We start from the raw sequence: 19,332 nt of genomic DNA, 5'->3' as shown, positions 1-19,332 counted from the left end.
AACTCAATTTTGAACAATGAATGTACCTTATACAATTTTTTTTAATTCAGAATCTCAGATATTGTCCCAGAAACACTAAATTAGAATGTACATTTAATATGATCTTCAGATGATTTGTACACATATTATAGTTAAGAGGCACTATTAAAACCATCACAGCATCTCTTCAAATGAACAAGTTACAATGTATATTAGAATCATCAAGGTTATTTACTGCATATGAATATCCTGGATTCCCACCACAGGCCTTCAAGTCTAAACTCATGAAAGTGTGCTGCCTGACTGTGATACACATCAAAGCTACAGGTGTAAGGTACTGTGCTATACCCCTGATGTGTTCTGATATTTTTCCCTGTCCATTTTTCTATTTGTATTTAGATCTAAGCTCATAACCATGTGCTACACTTACTTGATGATGGCAGCTTTTCTTCCTTGGTGCCTACTAGTATTCTGTTCTTTTAAAACCTAAAAATGCTAATCACATTTGGAAATTTTTTCTGGGCTAGTTTAATTGGTAATTCCCGACTTCTTATGTTGCTATTTAACTATTGGATAAAAGTGATTAAACACAAATAAAAAGGATAATAAAATCCTTTCCAAAAGGACTCTTTGTAGCTGATTCTACCTTTTACAGGTAATACTTTTGTTTTGCTTGGGATGTTTTAACTTAACAGAATATATTTTAATTTATAATACAATGCTTAAGGTTTTCAGCATATTTTTTAAAAAGAACATTGCCATGCCAATGGCAACACCTATTCCTAATACCTTCTCTACCACCTGTCAGCTACTGGCCTTAGATGGATTATGTAACATTCCTAAGCCTCCTTGCCTCATCTGTAAAATGAGAATAATGACTCTGCCTGAAGGTTGGGCATTGCTCCAGCTTGTCCCTTGAGATCTCTTCCAACTCTGAGGTCCATGATTTCCTAATTCCACCAAAGTTAACAAACACAGCAATGATCATCATATCATGTTCTACATCTCTAGCTTCTTTCTTTTTCTCTTCAATCTACCATCTCCTTTCAATCACATGTATTATCTTCTCCCTTTTACTATCTCTAGCAGAAATGAATTAGAACATTCTTATCAGAGAAACTTACTTTCACTGTAACTTTAAAATATGCTTGTATTTAAGACAATTAACTTGTCATAGTTAAACCACCATGTGTCTATTAATTACCCAGGTAAGTGGGTGCAGGTAAAATGTATGGGTGTGGATAAAGAGCTTTGCTTGAGAAATTTAATAGTAGCCACTTAATTTAACTACCAACTGACCTCATCCAAAATGCATGAGAACAAAATGGCAAGGTGGAGCTTGGCAGGTTTCACCGTAGAAACATGTCAGCAAATATTATTAGGGAATGAGAAAGCTGTAAGATTCAGCGAGCTTACTGAACATTTCAAACTGGTCAGATAATTCTGTTAGATATATACATATCAAAATTAACCTAATTTCACCTATAATTGAAAAATTCTTATTGAGCCTTTGAATACTGAATTTAAGCATCTCTCATGGTACATAGCTTGTATCTTGCTATACAGATATATGACAACATAATATATTGGCTAAGAGCAGAAGCATTAGAACTTGACAAACCTGGGCATGAATCCTGGCGTATTTGTCATCGATGTAACACTAGGCAAATACCAAGTTTCCTGGAAAATAATGACTAAAGAAAATGATGTATGGAAGTCATGCATTCTTCCATTTTCCATTGTGAGATTCACTGTAATATTTACAACATGCACATAATGTCCTTTGATTAAATTTTCCCCATCTATATCATTCTTTTGGGAAAAAGAGTACTAGGGTTTGAACCCAGGGTCTTGTGTACTTGTTAGGCAGGATCTCTATCATTTGAGTCACACCTCCACCTCCCCTTTCATTCTTGTAGTAAGTAAATGTTTATTATGATCTTTCTATATGTCAAGCACAATGTAAAGGCTTTAAGAAAGGCAGGAGACCAGCTAGACAAGCCCCTACTTTCATTGAGATGGCATTCAAGTGGCCTACCAAAATTCCTGCCTTAAAGTAATCGCTTAACAGTTAATAACTATTATCATTGTTACTGTTGTTTTTATTATTGAATGTGTATACCTCCAGATACTCAGGTGGCAGAGGGGAAGGCTCATGATTTGAGGCCAACTCCAGGCAGAATGTTAGTAAGACCCCTTTTCAACCCAAATTGCTGGTATGGGAGTGCGTATCTGTCATCCCAGATACATAGGAGGTGCTAGGTAGGAGGATTAGAGTCCAAGATCAGCCCCAAGCAAAAACATGAAACCCTATTTGAAAAGAAAATGAGCAAAAAGGATTTCAGTGTGGCTCAAGTGGTAGAGCACCTGCTTAGCATGTATTAGGCTCTGACTTAAAATCTCAGTACCATAAAAATAGATAAATGAATAAATAAGTAAAATTTTCTATAATTTGAGGTTTCTTTTTCTTTGTTTGTTAGGAGCAAACTCAGAATATTGTATATTCTCAAGTGGTCTACACTAAGCTATAATTCCAGCCCTTAAATGTATATTCCTTTGATCTAAAATTCAATGTTAAACCCTGAGTGCCACTAAACATTTTGTTACACATCGATAGGAGCTCCTTTCATACAGTGCAATTTGCACAACAACATTTGTTCTTGAAATTTTTAGGTCATTTCTAATCTTTATAATATATTACTGTATGTTATTCTGGCTTCTTTAAAATATATTTTATATAATTAAAGGAAAACAAAAACATTAAAGTCATGTGTTAGAAGCAATTTGAGCTAACATTCCTGCTTTTGAAGGGTATTGTGTGCTTTTGCTTCTTACTTCCAGATTGTTTTGTACTCCTTTTAAAAATATTTTTCTAAACAGTTGGTAAAAATCTTCCATGTGGGAATACCTACAATTATAGCAGCTGGTGTTTATATCAATTGACAACGCTGAATTAAACAATTATTATCTGTATTTCTATGTGGTTTGTAAAAACAGCAAACCTTTTAAGAAAGCACTGGATTTTAATGACACCCAACTTGTTGTTGATCGTCTCTTCTTGGAACTCTAGCACTTGGAATCATAACTACCTATATGAAAAGTGATTTTTAAAATTGTGTAGAAGTTTAAACAGCTCATAAACAAACATTCTTGAAAATGAATTATAAATTTGATATGCTAGCTAAGCTGGCAAAAGTCTCAGAAATTTTCACATAAGATCTCTGATAAATTCTTAGCACTGAAAAATTAATTTAATAACTCCTACCTTTTATGTTTAAGGAAGGAAGCCTAAACAAAAGAAAATTATTTTGAAAAAGAAAAAGATTTACCTCAAATTAAAGAACTTTTTATTATTTATCACATCTGTTTTGTTTTTATACATATTTGATTTTAAGCAGCATTATACATTATTTATAAAAGTGGTAGAAATAAAGGCAATTTTATTCATTTCTTTCTAGCTTTATGGAAAATAAAATCCATTATATTAGAAACGTTGAATGGTGAATAAAGTATTTTCCTGATTGCATTATCTCAAAATTTAAGTGTACAATCACAAGATGCCAAGTGTCATGGGAGGTTAAGTCAGTGGCCATAGGGATTTTCAGTTTCTCTAGCCCTACGGAGAATCCACAAGCCCTCTGTTACATATACAATGACTGACAATCAAAACTTAACTATATATAAAAAGACAGTGAAGATCATTCAAAGCAGTCAGGAATAGAACATGTAGAGAAAAAAGCTGGTTGCCCAGCTAAGCAGTACAGTACCCACCTAGCAAGCATAGACCCTGAGTTCAAACCCCAGTTTCACAAAATTAAAAATTAAAAATTTTAAGAATAAAAATAGAAGATATAGAGAGAAGACAAATGTATTTCACTGAACCTCTATTTATTTTATTTATTTCCCATCGACACAAACACAACCCAGGCCAACAATACCATAGGAAAGAAAGTTTTTGAAGGTCTGTGGCAGTCTCAAAGGGGAGAGAAGGATAAAAATGTATTTCAGGGCTACAGAAATTAGTTATTATTTAAGGGATGAACAGTCTTTTAAAAATGGGTCCAACATCTAGCATTGTACCTCTAAAACATTTGTCAATCTTTAACTCAACATTGGTAATAAGGAGACAAAAAATGTGGTTCATATGGTATAAAGAGATGCTACCTGGTAAATATGTCAATAACTTATTTCATAAGTTTAAAAGCTAGCACTTAGGAACAAAGGCAAGTTATAAATATACTAATCTTCCCAAATTCCAAAATCAAGTTTCAAAACAATTTAGTCTCTAATTTACTCAAGGTATTTTCATCTCCAATAATTTTTCATAGACAACATTCAATACTCAAATCAAAATATAGGCGTACCTATACAAAGAATCAAACGATTGAAGCCAAGAGCAAAACTAGACAATGGAACCAGAGCAATAAATCAATCAAATGCTGAAGTTATCAAACACAGATTTTAAAACAACCATGATTAATATCTTCAAAAAGAGAGATTTTTCAAAAGAGAGAACTTCATCAGAGAACTTAGTCTTCTTTTACCAACCAGTCAATTGAAAAACACCCAACAGTGGACCCATCAGCTGCACTGGACATTGATCAAAATGAACTAAGCAACTCAATGGCAGTGATGGGAGGGAGGGAACCGCTGTCACTGTGCAAAAGGAAAGGAATGTACACATCATCTGATGTGGAAGAAATAACTGTATTGTCAAAGCTCATATAACTCATAAACTTCATAGACTGCGATAGACAATTTGCCCCATGAAAGTTAGAGTGTGTTTGTGAATTTAACTAAGCTTCACTATCCCATAATACTGTAAAATTAATGAAATTATGTAATCACTTAATCACAATAAAGAATTTGCAAACACATGAAATTATGAAATGTAAAAACATAACACCACTAATTAAAATCCAAATACAAGAAATGGGATTATATGATGATAACAGAATACAGAAGCAATTAGCTCAATTAGAGTTCAATAGAAAGTATAAAAATTGGTGCCCAGAAATACAAAAGGAACAAAACTACAGTGACAAAATAAACAGTTAAAGCACAAGAGGCATACATGTAGCACTCAGAGAAAAAAATCTAGCATGTATCTAAGCTTCCAGAAGAAGAAAACACTGAGCAAAAACTTTAAGAAACTGATGAAAGGAAACAGAAATTTAAGGAACTCTCAGTGCCCCAAGTAAGATAATGACAAAGAAGACCATGCTTATACCTATTACAATAAAATTACTAAATGCAAGAAACAAAGGTGAGATTTTAAGAACACTTAAAGGGAAAAGGCACATTATCTTCAAAGGAATAACAAAAACCCAACAGCTCACTTTTCACATTTTTTTAAATTTTATTTTATTTTATTTGAGAACATACTGTACAGAGGGGTTACAATTACATGGGCAGGATAATGCATACACTTTTCACATTTTTTAAAGAAATATTGCAAACTAGAAAAAAAAGAAACAGTATCTCTAAGTTGTTGGAAGAATGTAATTTAAGACGATATGAGGAACACAAAAAAGAATAATATATAGGTAAATTTAAATGCATATTACCTGCAAAAATAGTAAGAACTGAAATAACCACAAACTACAACTTGCAGCTTGAAAATCATCATCCCAGTCTTCTGAGCCATATGCTATGCTAGTTGTTTGTCTGTGATGAAGATGAACTCAAGATCTTGTGCATGAGCAGAGCAAGGGTATCCAGACACTCTGGAGATACAAGAAAGACTTTCTTAAGAAACTTGTGAACATCAATGATACCTGATATTCCAGTCATTAAATTCTTTGCTGCTGGCAAATTAATCTATTGTTCCTTATATTCCTTTCCACTTCTCTAATCTATATGTGTTGTTTTCTTTGACATAAGGATGCCAATACTCTCCATCTCACTTCTCAAGCTCTATTTATTCAATGCTTTGGGGTATAAACTTCAGTTTATCTATCATTTAACCTTCTCAGACCATGACCTATTGCCATTCCTATATTCAGCCCAAACTGCAAGTATTTCTGTTCATAGTGTTTATGAGATCTTTTCTCAGAATTTTGGTTTTTCAAGAACATTCTTGTTTACAAACCTTTCCCAGCTAAAGTGATATGCTAATGTTATAGAAACAAAGCTGCAGAAGTGGAATTGAGATGGGTGTCCATTCATAGCTAGGATACAGCTGTATCCTAGCTGTAGAAGAATACACAGTTGTGACTATGCCCACAGACAGGCCGATGGGTAAAGATAAAAGCTGCACCATCAAACCAGATGAGACGTTTTTCTAAAATCCAACAGGTCTTCACTCTGGGCAGAGAAATGTTGCCTAGTTGGTATAAACCTGATAAGAAAATGTACCGATAGATAGATAGATAGATAGATAGATAGATAGATAGATAGATAGATAGATAGATAGATAGATAGATAGATAGATGTGAAATCATGGCTGTTCGTAACATTCTTTATTTGGAAATTCAAGATTTCAAAATACCAACATCCTGCCAGTTTAAGGGTACATTGTAGAGGGTACATTGGTGGAGGTCTCAAGGTGCTCAGCTTGAAATAAAGCAAACAAAAGCCATGTATAAACTTTGTGATCTTCTTTTCAGCTAATAAAGTGTTACATGATACAAGTTGGACCAATGAAATAAAACAGAAATCAAGTGCAAACCTCTGAGAATTTTCCCCCTAAAATAAACACTGCTTTCTCCTTCTTTCCTCCTGTTCGGAATATGGAAACAATGACTAGTGCTGAAGCTGTAAACTGCCACAAGGCAACCGTGCAGAAAGAGAATTACAAAGATCACTGTTCTGATATATCTAGGTGTATAACCAATGTTAGCCATTACATAACCACCGGATTGACCAGTTGGAAAGATGAACCCATGTTATTTTAACCAAAATGTTTAAGTGTTTCAGTTACATTTAGTTGAAATTTAATTGAAGAGTGATCCACCCCCTGAAAATGTAAAACACTTCTTACTATCTCTCATACTAATGACCTACCAAGTGTTGTGTTCTCCAACAAAAGATTTGATGAATGAGTAATTGAATGAACTAAGGAATCATTCTATTTTTGGTGGCAATATATTTAAAATGTCAGGAGAAAAGCAATACCAAACACGTTGTCAGGTAATATGGATTCAAAATAGATGTCTGAACATAATCAGTCTCAGAATACACATTGAGACATTTCAAAAGTGGTTACTATTAAAGCTAAGCTGTTCATAAAATACATGCCTCAATTCAGCCAGCATCCTGCCTGAAAGAGGCATTAAAACTTGAATATTATACCTGTTAGAATCTACTTATTTTCTGTGATCAGCTTCATCAGCAATGGAGAGGAAGGTAATCATGGCCATGGAGAATGTCAGTAGCATCAATAGTAAACCAACAGGGAAAACAAAGGAAATACAGTAGGGGGTTGAAAGTGCACCCCTTCCTCCTTCAAGGAAGGTCTCTGAGCAATTATGTCAAGATTAACAGATAAGGAAATGAAGATTTTTGTCTACTCTATTCAAGAACTTTTTGAGTTAAAGACCTTTGACCTCACTAGCGATTTCAGACTTCAGAAAGGTTCAAACTTTTGAAAAGTCGTTTTATATTATTAGAAAGCTTCATCCTGCCATTTAGAGTACCTCCAGGACTTGGACTGGCAGCATTAGCATCTACTAGAAATTTATAAAAGAACAGAATCTTGGGCCTATCTCAGATAACACTTTGCATACTAAAGTCTGAGATACAGTGCACCAGCAAACCCTATTGGAAAATATCTGTTTTGATATTTGAGTAACTGCTTGACTGTATTTAAATCAATATAGATAAGAGAAAATTTCAAACTCCTTTAATGTACAAAACTTTTCATTATGAACACATTTGGATTACAGATACATGAATTGGTAGAATTTGTGTGAAGATCTTTTGTGATACTTAATTTTTAAATTTCCCCATCTCTGTATGTATCTGCATAAACAAAGAAAATAACTTTCTGCTTTGCTTTTATTGAATGGTTTCCAGGACTGTGTGTCTGCTCTCGGGCTTTGTTTTAAGTATGCCTATCCTTTGCTTCTATTTTGTATTAAAAAGAAAAAGAACTCATTATTGTCAAGCATGTTGGCATTGTCTCCTTTATTTTTTCCTTCCTCTTTTGGGGACATATGATGGAAGTTATTATTTTCCTGTATCTCATTTTTCATTTTGTAATCTTTTTTTCTTTTGTTTTGTTTAAAAAAGGCTTTTATAAACGCCCCCTCAAAAGAAGAAAACACTTGGAATTATAGTATCATTAAGTCCTATATATCAAATTTTAGAACAATATTTCATGCAAGTTTTCTTCACTATCTTATAAAATGATTATGTTTTTAAAAATAATCTTGAGGATTGGGAAGATGGCTCAGTGGTAGAGTGCTTGCCTTGGATGCATGAGACCCTGGGGTCCTCAGCACCGCATAAGCAGAAAAAGCCAGAAGTGACACTGTGGCTCAAGTGGTAGAGTTCTAGCCTTGAGCTGAAGAGCTAAGAGACAGCCCCCAGGCCGAGTTCAGGCTCCATGACTGGAAATCATCATCATCATCATCATCATCATCATCATCATCATCATCATATTAAATTGATAAATGAAAGAAAAGTATTCACTATTCCTCTTCTCTGAAGACTGAGGAAAGGACATCAGTCTTTCAATACTACATTTAGCAAATCCTGAAACTAGTCCCTTTCATAATGCTGTGTGCTCTCTTTTATTCTCAATTTCAAGGTGAACTTTTGACTGTGTCCTTTAAGAGCCTATATATCCATTCGAATTTAACTCATTCTTTAATCCCTTGTGTCAGCATGGGCCAACATACTTTCACTAATAAGGTATCTCTAATTGGATGGCATGAGAGAAGGCCAGATAACTCTGGTTGATTTTTCTTGAGCTCCTTTCATTTCCAGACATTCTTAAAGAAAACAAATAATAGCAAGGTTTGGCAATTGGAACCCTTTGTGCTGACCATGACTATCCCAGAAATGAGAGAACTGTGAATAAAGTTATTGTCTCTATATTTCTTCAAAGAAACATGCAAGGGTAAGCACTGGAAAGTTAACCTACCAAGTGCTTATTTCTCCCTTCCACAGATTTGCACATTCCTTACAAACAGTAGTTGCAGCTGTAAACATTGCAGACCAGATGTGCAGGGGAAAGAGTATCTATATTTTCATTGTAACCTATTAGGGAGGTACTAATTTAGTTCAATCTCACAATTCTAGTCTGATACCATAAGTAGTCGACTTGTGTAAATATTTTATCTGTTTTTAGTTAAAGAGCTACTGAGGAGCAAGTGTTCTGTGATTCTCTCTAATGTCTCTTAGGACTGGCTCCAGCCTTGAGCTTACTGGCTAATTTAGCTTGTAGTCTGAAATAGCAGACTGGTATAAGCTTCAGATATGTCTAATATCTCTGAAGGATTTTGATCTCACCATGAGTCACACTGGTGCTGCAGTCCTCTAGGACCCAGGTATGTTCTCTTGACCTAGTCTAGTCAACTCAGTCATGATGCCCATTTCATGGATCTCGGGAAAGAAAGAAAAGAAAGAAAGAAAGAAAAAAGGAAGGAAGGAAGGGAAGAAAGAAAGAAAAAGGAAGGAAGGAAGGAAGAAAGAAAGAAAGAAAAAGGAAGAAAGAAAAAAAGAAAAAGGAAGGAAGGAAGGAAGGAAGGAAGGAAGGAAGGAAGGAAGGAAGGAAGGAAGGAAGGAAGGAAGGAAGGAAGGAAGGAAGGAAGGAAGGAAGGAAAGAAAGAAACACTGCCCTCTAATTCAACTTCCCTCAGCATCTGCAAAAGGGTACACAGACACTCTTGAATCCTTTACCTGTCTTCCTTGCTACTTATTCCAATGTGATGTGCTATTTTCCTTCATAAGAATGCAAGTAGATACTACAAAGCTACCTAGGGGGATGGAAGTATAGAAAGAACACAAGAGACTGTGCACTGTCATCTCACTGTGTTTCTCTCTTCTCTTCCTCAACATCTCCAGGGCTAGAGACAGAGACTTCTGACTTTCCAAAATTAAACCAAACAGGTATTTTAGCACTGTACCATATAGAATAAATAAACATTTGTAATGGTTCTATATTACAATGTTACAATTTCATATTTTTCTTACTGTCAGGTTGGCTCTTATTCATCAATAGTGTCCAATATTTTAGCCCTGAGTTGTTCTTTCTCTCATTTAATGATCTGAACAGGACTTCAGGAGCACTGGTACCACCTCCATGTTTGCACCTCTGATTGGCTCTTTAGAAATTGTAACTCTAACAGGTAAAAAATATTTTTGTTTCAGAATGGGATCAAAATATAAGAAAGAAGATCATGACAGAAAGGGACTCTTCAGAAGAGACATTTTGAACACCCCTATTTTTAAAGGTAGCATAAATTTTTGTAAAGGATTATCTGGAAAGATAAATAATATCTAATATCATCCCACAAAAGACAAGGAAGCAATCACTCATGTGAGACTGTGTTTTTTTAAGTACTATGATTTGAACCTAGGGCTAGAGAAATATTCTACCACTGACCCATGCCTGTAGACTTTTGTTGCACTAGTTATTGTAAGATAGGTCTCTTTTTGGTCCATGCTCACTTCTGGACTACAGCCCTTTTATTTTACACCTCCCACTATAGCTGGGATGACAAGCATATGTCACTCTACTCAGCTTTGTTTCATTAAATGGAGTCTCATGAATTCTTATTGCCTGGCTAGCTTGGAACCAAGATCCTCCTGATTTAGCCTCCTGCCTAGCTGGGAGTGTACAATATCACATTCAGCTGTTAGTTAAGAAGGCATCTTGGGAATTCCTGCCTGTGTTGATCTCAAACCTTGATTCTCCCCACCTCAGCCTCATCGGTAGCTAGGATTGCAAATAAGGGCCCTAACACTCAGGTAAGGAGAACATTTTTTACTGATATCATGTAGGTTTTCTTAACACAAGGTGATTATGAAGAGCAGGCTGCTTCCCAGTTGTTTCTAGCTCTCAGTAGGCAATTCATCCCTTGGTTGGTTCCCCCTTAAGTGGGTTGTTTTGCTGCTAGTGTCTCTTCTGCTTTAGTTTGCTTTGGGGTAACACAGTTTGTATTATCAATTTGTATAGTGAGTTCCATAAGTATGGTAATATCATCACTCCTCTTCCTGTAAAAAACATTCTTTAGGGGGAAAAATTCATATCTTGCAATCTACAAACAATGATCTTGGCAAACGCATTCTGAATATTGTAGAAATTACGATGTGTAACACATTTCTATTCCCTGAGGACATGTTTCTGCCTTTCTCAGGTGTCTGGCAAGCCCCTAAGAATCATGATATGTCAAGGGTTTATTCTTGGCCTCTGTGCCACAACAATGGCATGTACCTTCAAAGGCATGTATGCAGTGAACCACTTCCTCCAACTAACTCCTACCTTCTAATGACCCATTCTACAATAAACACATCAATGTATTCATCTATTAAGTTTTACCCACATGATCCAATCACTTCTCAATAGTGCTACCAGCTAGAGACTGACACATCAGCCTAATTTTAGGGTTACTGTATAGCTAAACCCATAGCGGAGATATACACATGAGTCTTTCCAACATCCCTTTCTTGCCCACAATTCTATCCCCTAGCCTTTGACCAATAAAATAACAACTTTGACCAATAAAATAACAACTTGTTTTAATGCATGACTTCATTACTGGATTAATGAATAGAGTGCCCACTGCACAAGTCTTCAGTGTTAGCTCCCCTAACCAGACAAACTACTTTCCCAGTAGCCACTTGCTTGAATTTTTGGAAAAAGCTCTACGTAAATTCTTAATCCCCTAGTTTTCATAAAATTGCTTCCACCCTAGGGGATAATGCTTGGCCCAGCATAATGGAACATGACATAATGGATATCAAGAGTCAGGAAAATGGGAGGGGGGGATTCATCAAAAGGAAAAATAAAAACCATAAAATGTTCTGCCAGATCTTTCATTCTAGACTTTGGAAAGTCGGACCTACCTTCATAGGCTTTGGTAGTCAAAGCAAAGTTTGAACAGTGCTAAGAAATTTTGACATGTATAAATTGGCAACCTGTGTTGCTTCTGACTCAGCATAATTTTTTAAGCTGCCTGTCATGTTTGTTAAAAGAGAAAATATCCTATATCCTGATTGTGATGGTTTACAATAGGATCAAGAAAAGAGGTACTGAGCAGTCTTTGGTCACAGCTAAGGGCCTTGTAGAAAATGGGTTAGAAATAGAGGTTTCACAGGCCAGGTGTTCTCATGAAACTGACATACCTAAGTCTACTTGGAAAAATCGTGGTCTTGTTTTACCTACTTGTCATTATCCTATCAACAATGATTCTTTCTTAGCCTCTGTAGATCTGAATTGTGTCCAGTGTTTAACAGTACCATTAAACCAATGATATCAATGACCAGTCTGTTTTCTTAGTAAAAAAAAAAAAAAAAAGTTCTCCGAAGAAAGGGATAGGACTCAATTCCTTAACTTTTAAATTTGTAATTTTTCATAGTCCTCATTAAAGACAAATTCAACTATCCAACTCACAAGTTGTGCAGAGATGGGGCAATATATGGACTGGTATAATCAGGGTACATATGGGCTTAATATAATCCATTCAAAATATGTGCTCCCTCCTGCTTTGGAACACTATGCTGATACTTTTGATCAAGTTTTCTGACTAGGCCAGAGGAGGAACAAGGAAAGTAGATTCCATCTCTGGCTTTGCTCCAAATAAATACTATATTCACTTGAGATGTCTTAGTCACAGTTAAAAGTAACTTTTCTCTGGAAGACATTCAACTTCACAAGCATTCGGTGAGAGCTATTATATGTCCAGGATTTCTAGGCTCTGTAGAAGAAACAGTGAACATAAAGAACTATCTTAATGATGCCTACATTCTAGAAGAGATACATAAAATACGTAAAGCATGTAAAATGACAAAAGTAATAGAAAGATATCAAGGAGAAAGCTAGGGGTCAATTTTAAATAGTGCAGTCAAGGAAGACCCTTTGGAAAAGAAACTAACATCTGAGTAAGAACCTATAGATGGTGAGGGCAAGGGTCTCATGGAGATCAGAGATGGTCTGTGTGACTCATGCAAAGAGAAAAGCTCTAAGAGGGAAAGACGAACATTTTCTTTTATTGCAATGTGATTTTTTTTTAAAAACCACCACTGGAGGACTGAGAGTGGAACTAGTGAACGCGTTGTAAAAAGGTATTCTGTGTTTGATGAGCACTCTGTTGGAATATCTGCTGAAATTGACTTCAGGGTAGCAAAGAAACGTGGAGAAGCTAATCAAGATGTCATTGCAAACCTCTAAATGGCACATAATGTTTGCCAGGACCAGAGAAGAAACAGTGAAAACAGAGAGAAATGAACAAATTCCATATATATTCTAGAGCCAATGTTGACAGCATTTGCTGATGGATAAGCTACAGGGTGGAAAAGAATGAGAGGAATCGTGCTAGACTCCAAGATAGACTGAGAAACAAGAAGGCTGAAATCCAATGGGTAAACAGAATCATCTCATTTCAAAGAATCCAAGGCAGGGGCCAGATGGGTTTATATGTTATGTCTACATGTAAAAGAAAGCTAATATAGCTAAAATGAATTAACTACTGGTGTGTGTCATTTAAGGACAGGATATGTTCTCCACACATTTAAGTTTCGTAACAGTAAATAATTATCCCTGTCTCATTAATTAGGAGTTGACATCACCCTCACTCAGCCTGTGGTTGAGTCTTACAGAGAGAATGCTATTGAGTTTTCTAAGCCTGAGGAAAATAATGTGGGCTTTTATCTAATCTAAAATCAAGAGTCATGAATGAGAAAATGCAAACTTGAATGTGTGAGCAGAAATTAAATAGTATAGCAGAATACTTTGAAAACATGGAATCATGCCAAAGTAACTTTATGGCATTATAAAGTTTTAGTCATAGTATCTTTTCTTTCAGAGAGTTCTTTTCTTAAAATGCTTAGCAATTTTTTTGCTCTCAAAATATGGTGAACTTAACAAAACTGGAGAAGAAACATCTTTTTAATTTTTAAAATTAAAGGAAAGGAACAAACTATAAATTATTCTATATTTTTATATTAACAAACCATCAAAAGCGATTCCAATATTTAATTCTACTTTTAAAGAAATACAAATCTCTGGAAATCTCAAGGATTGCTAGTCTGCTTTCTATTCACCGTACTTTGCTGTGAGTACCTGGTTATAGTGTTTTTGAAATTGTGAGAAAGAAGTTCTGAAAAAGATATTGAAAATCCAGGTGCTAAGACAAGTCATATTCAGAAATGTGACTGTGGGGAGTTACTTAATTACTCTAAACCTTAACTTCTATAAAGGATAACAATGAATAGATAATATTATTAGATAGTAACTGATGGGCTAGTTGTAAGGGTTAAATGATTTAAGATGTATAAAGCCTTTATGGAAAAAGTATGGATTTAATAGGGAAAACATTATTATCAGTAGCTTCAATCCATACAGAAACTCAATAAACATTGCCCCACTTTTTGGCTGTTTGGTTTTTATGATTTTAAGACAAAGTTTTACTTTGTAGCCCAAGCTAGATATAAATTCATGATCCATGATCCTCCAGTCTCAATGTTCTAAGTGCTAGGATTAGAGACATGTGCCACCATGCTGCCCCAAGGTTGCCACAATTTTTGAAAAGCTGAATTTTGAGACCTGCTCAAGTTAGGTATTTTACTCTATCATAAAGTAAGGCTTGACTTTCAAAGATAAAGGAATGAACGTTATTCCATTTTCTTTCCTGGAGTTTGTTCCCTCCATTCTTGCTATCCATGCAGAATATCATGAATCTCACAAATATGATCAGTTTGCAATCCACTTGCTCATCATGGCCCCAAACACTAAAGCCTAGAGAGAATACTAATTATTTATTTAAGCTCCAGAATTTGACAATACCAATATACAATATTTTAAAAATGAATAGATAATATAGTGGTACTCAAAAGAAACATTTTTAAGGCACAGTTCTTCTCTGATCAAAGAAGTGTGTGGTGGCTATCACGTTATCAACCCAGCACACCTCCCAGTGATCAACAAGCAGATTCACATGCCTCACTTACTGAAGGATGGGACCCTTACAAACTGGGCAAAACTCTTCTCTAGAATATCCTTGTAAGAATGGGATATCTAGACAATTAAGGAGAAAAGCCTGGTATATATCTATCCCTCAGAAAGAACCAAAACCAATGCCTTAATCTCAAGTTCCAGTCTCCAGAACTGTGAAAAAATAATTTTCTGTTGTTCTGGTACTCAGTCCAGTGCTCTATTATGAAAGCACTAGCAAACTAATACATCATATGATTCATCCATTTCAAGTGTCCAATTCCATATATCTTAATATACTCACAGTATGTGTGACTGAACCACAGTCAATTTTGGACATTTTCATCACCTCAAAAAGAAACTCTGTATTTATTAGCTACTACCGTCTTGTCATCACACCCTCCTGAGCTCTAACCTACTTTCTTCTTTCTATAGATTTGCCTTTTGTGGACATTGCATATAAAATGGAATTCAGTAAAAGTGGTGATGTTTGACTGGCCTCTTTCAGTTAGCATGTTCTTAAGATTAGGTATTGTAAAAAGAAGGAAGGAAGGAAGGAAGGAAGGAAGGAAGAAAGAAAGAAAGAAAGAAAGAAAGGAAAGAAAGAAAGAAAGAAAGAAAGAAAGAAAGAAAGAAAGAAAGAAAGAAAGAAAGAAAGAAAGAAAGGAAAGAAAGAAAGAAAGAAAGAAAGAAAGAAAGAAAGAAAGAAAGAAAGAAAGAAAGAAAGAAAGAAGGAAGGAAGGAAGGAAGGAAAGGAAGAAAGAAGAAAAGGAAGGAAGGAAGGAAGGAGAGAGAAACAGAGACAGAGAGAGGGATTAGGCATTGCTTCAAGATCCACACATTGCTTGTTATATCCAAGGACTACTCCATTATATAGATACACCACATTTTGTTTATTCATTTGTCAACTGATAAACATTTGAATTCTTTCTACCCTCTGTCTATTATGAACAATGCTGCTATGAATATTCATGTAGAAAGTTTTTTTTGTGTGTGTGTGTGTCTGTGTGTCTGTGTGTGTGTGTGTCTGTGTGTGTCTGTGTGTTTGTGTGTATGTCAATCCTAGGGCTTGAACTCAAGGCCTTGGCAAAGTCCCTGAATTATTTTTTTTGCTCAAAGTTAGCATTTTACTACCGGAGCCACAGCTCCAGCTCACTTCTGGCTTTTCAGTGGTTAATTGAAGAGTCACAGACTTTCCTTCCTGAGCCAGCTTGAAACCACGATCCTAAGATCCCAGCCTCCTGACCAGCTAGAGTTATAGGCATGAGCCACTGGTACCCAAGAGAAATTTCTCTTTAAGGGGAAAAACATTATATTTATTGGATTATAACCTAAATGAATCTAGTGATGAAAACTCACTATTTCTTTGAGCTGATTTTTTTTGCAAATTTCATGCTTTCTTATTTTCACTGGGGCCCTCTCATTCCTATTTTAAACAAGCTATCATAATCCATTCTCAAAGACTGATTTGTGGTCTACTTATTCAGTGATTGCCTGGCACTAAGTTGACAGAGGATTCAGGAAGTCCCTCAAGACAGAAGGAAAGTGACATTGTAAATGAAGTGTCATGACCATTATGAAGCTCAGATGGCAGGGACACATGTGGGTGAGTGAGTGAATATGCATGTGAAGGATTGTGTTTGTATTCAGAAGCATAAAAGAACTCCCCAGGTGTGGAAGGGCTGGCCATATCATGTTAGGTTTAAATGCAGTGGTTGAAGCAATGCCAGGCAAAGGGAAATATTTGATTTAGATGCACCTGGCCCATTAGCTCATCAGACTACACTACAGTTTTCACATAAAGGTATGATTTACGAGAGTTCTATTTTATCAGTAGTTGTAATATGAACCCATACAGAGTGGGAAAGTCTCAGGAATCTTGATTATTGCCAAATTATATCATGAGTCTGAAAACAAATTTATGAGTACATTGATGTAGCAGGTCACCAAGTCCCTGTTTTGACTAAGTGTTTCTTTCCAACTTTTTGACATAGGAATGCAATGTTTAAAATAAGAACATTCTCACCTGATATAACAGGTGAGAGTGTATACTATGTCTCTCTGTCAGCTTTGTGAGAATAATGGTCTCTCATGTTGGTTTAGCAATTTACAATATGCCAGACATCAGGTTAAATGCTGGAGGTGCTGTTGAGAAGTAAAATAGACATGGCCCCTGCTCTCCTATTATCCCAGAAAGTTTACTCACTGATTTGTGTATTAGAAAATTACTCCAGACACATTTATGAGAAATTCCAGTTCTCTTAGAAACTGGTTAGACATATGTTTGTACTAGACACTGGGCTAGGCATAGCAAGTTGAGAAAACAATCAAAATATATGGCCCTTGCTTTCAAATAACTAATGGGCTAGGATGTGCACATGCATGTGCATATACCACATACCAGAAGATGAAGACTGTGTGCTATATACTAGCCTCAATGCCCATCAACAAATGAATAAAGAAAAGATGATATATAAACACAGTGGAGTTTTATTTAGCCATAAAGAATGCAATTATGTTGTTCTCAGGGAAATGGATCATAACATTTAGAGAAATATTCAGACTCCGAAAGGCAAGCATAATGTGTGGAATTTAATGGAGAAAAAAGGCATGAAGATAAGAGGGGGAGTATTAGGGATATGAAAGGGATAAAAGTGGAGGAGGAAGAATGAGAAAGGGTAATAGAAGTGAAAATGACTTAAGAACATCATATACCCATATAGAAATCACATAGCAAAACACATTAATTTGCATAATTACCATATGCTAATAAAAATCAAACATGATAAAACAACATAGCTCTATAAATAATATATTTTAGAATAGAGGTATTGAAAAGTGGGCATATCACAATCACTCATTCTGTGAGTCAGTGGGTGTTTGTACAGAGGAAAGGGTCTGTGAAGTTTTTCCAGAGAAAATGAAGGCTAAGATCTTTGAGGACTTATAGGATTTGGACAGACAGTGAAGAAAGAATAAAAAATTCTAATTGGAGGGAACAGCTTGAGAAATTGCCAGAGGCATAAAAGTAATGTTTTGTAGACTAGCAAATAAGTAGACATACTGTCTACTCCTTCTTCTGTCACATCCCAAAAAGGAAAGGCACAAACTCAGATATTGCTCTGGCTAAGTATTTCAGTGGAAAGCTAAGACCAATCTGTCAGTCCTCATTTGAACACCTGGAAGGTCTCAAAGCACATCGAACCATGCACAGCTTTCTTGGGCTTGCCACATATTAAACTTGAATTTCTATGAAAGCAAAAGATAAGTTTAATAGGCAAATAATATTGATTGATAGAATCCCATCATTCAACATCAAGTATAGACTAAAGCTTAAGAAGTACAGTATGTCTTTAAATAAAACTGACATTAAGTATTCCTCCAAGTTACTATGGATGATCTTAATTTGACTGTAGTTGGCATTGTTCTTACTCTATATTTCTACAGACTGGATCTCTACAGGTTGAGGGAAAACTGTATTTAAACTTGAGGAAGGCAACACAGCATAGTGATAGGCCTTGGTTCAAAACTCCAAGTCTTCTACCTATTAGATTTAACCTTTCAGAGTAATAGAAACTCACTGAGCCTCAAATATTTTATCGGCAAAATGTGGGTAACAATCATGCTTGCCTTAGGAGACCATTGTGAGAGTAAAATAAAATATATATTCAGCCTGATGCATGTACATTGGCTTATATGCGATGTTATTGTAATGCAAGGAATCTGAGCTTCTTTCTATTCATATCTATAGCTGAATCCTGCCTCTGTCAGATTCGTGGCATCATTTTTAGTTTTGAGGCTTTGCTTCCTCATCAATACACAAGGAATTATTAGAAAGTAATTTATGATTATTCCAGTACCTGACTCATAGCATATATATTTTAAAAGTTCTTATTAACATTATATAGTTCAAACTAAAGGAAAATTAAATTTTTCTCAGCAGCCATATTTTCTAAGCTTTCAAAAATTAATTTTTGCAAGAATTGTTAAAAATCAGCATCATCAATATAACAAGGCACCATATCAAAAGAAAAACCCAATACACAAAAATGTTCAACACCTTTATCCATCAGAGAAGTTCAGATCAAAACTATACTGAGATGCCATATCAATGGAAAGGCCATTTTTTAATGGCCACATACTAGTGACTTATACCTGTAATACTAATAATACTCAGGAGACTGAGATCTGAGAATTGTGACTCGAAGCCAGCCTGGGCAATCCATGAGACTCTTACTTTCAATTAACCACCA

The sequence above is a fragment of the Dipodomys spectabilis genome, unplaced genomic scaffold (genome assembly GCF_019054845.1).
Source record: "Dipodomys spectabilis isolate Male_0828 unplaced genomic scaffold, ASM1905484v1 ptg000158l, whole genome shotgun sequence".
NCBI classification, from domain to species: Eukaryota; Metazoa; Chordata; class Mammalia; order Rodentia; family Heteromyidae; genus Dipodomys; species Dipodomys spectabilis.
The sequence above is the reverse complement of the archived record's forward strand: the minus strand, read 5'-3'. Positions refer to the sequence as shown.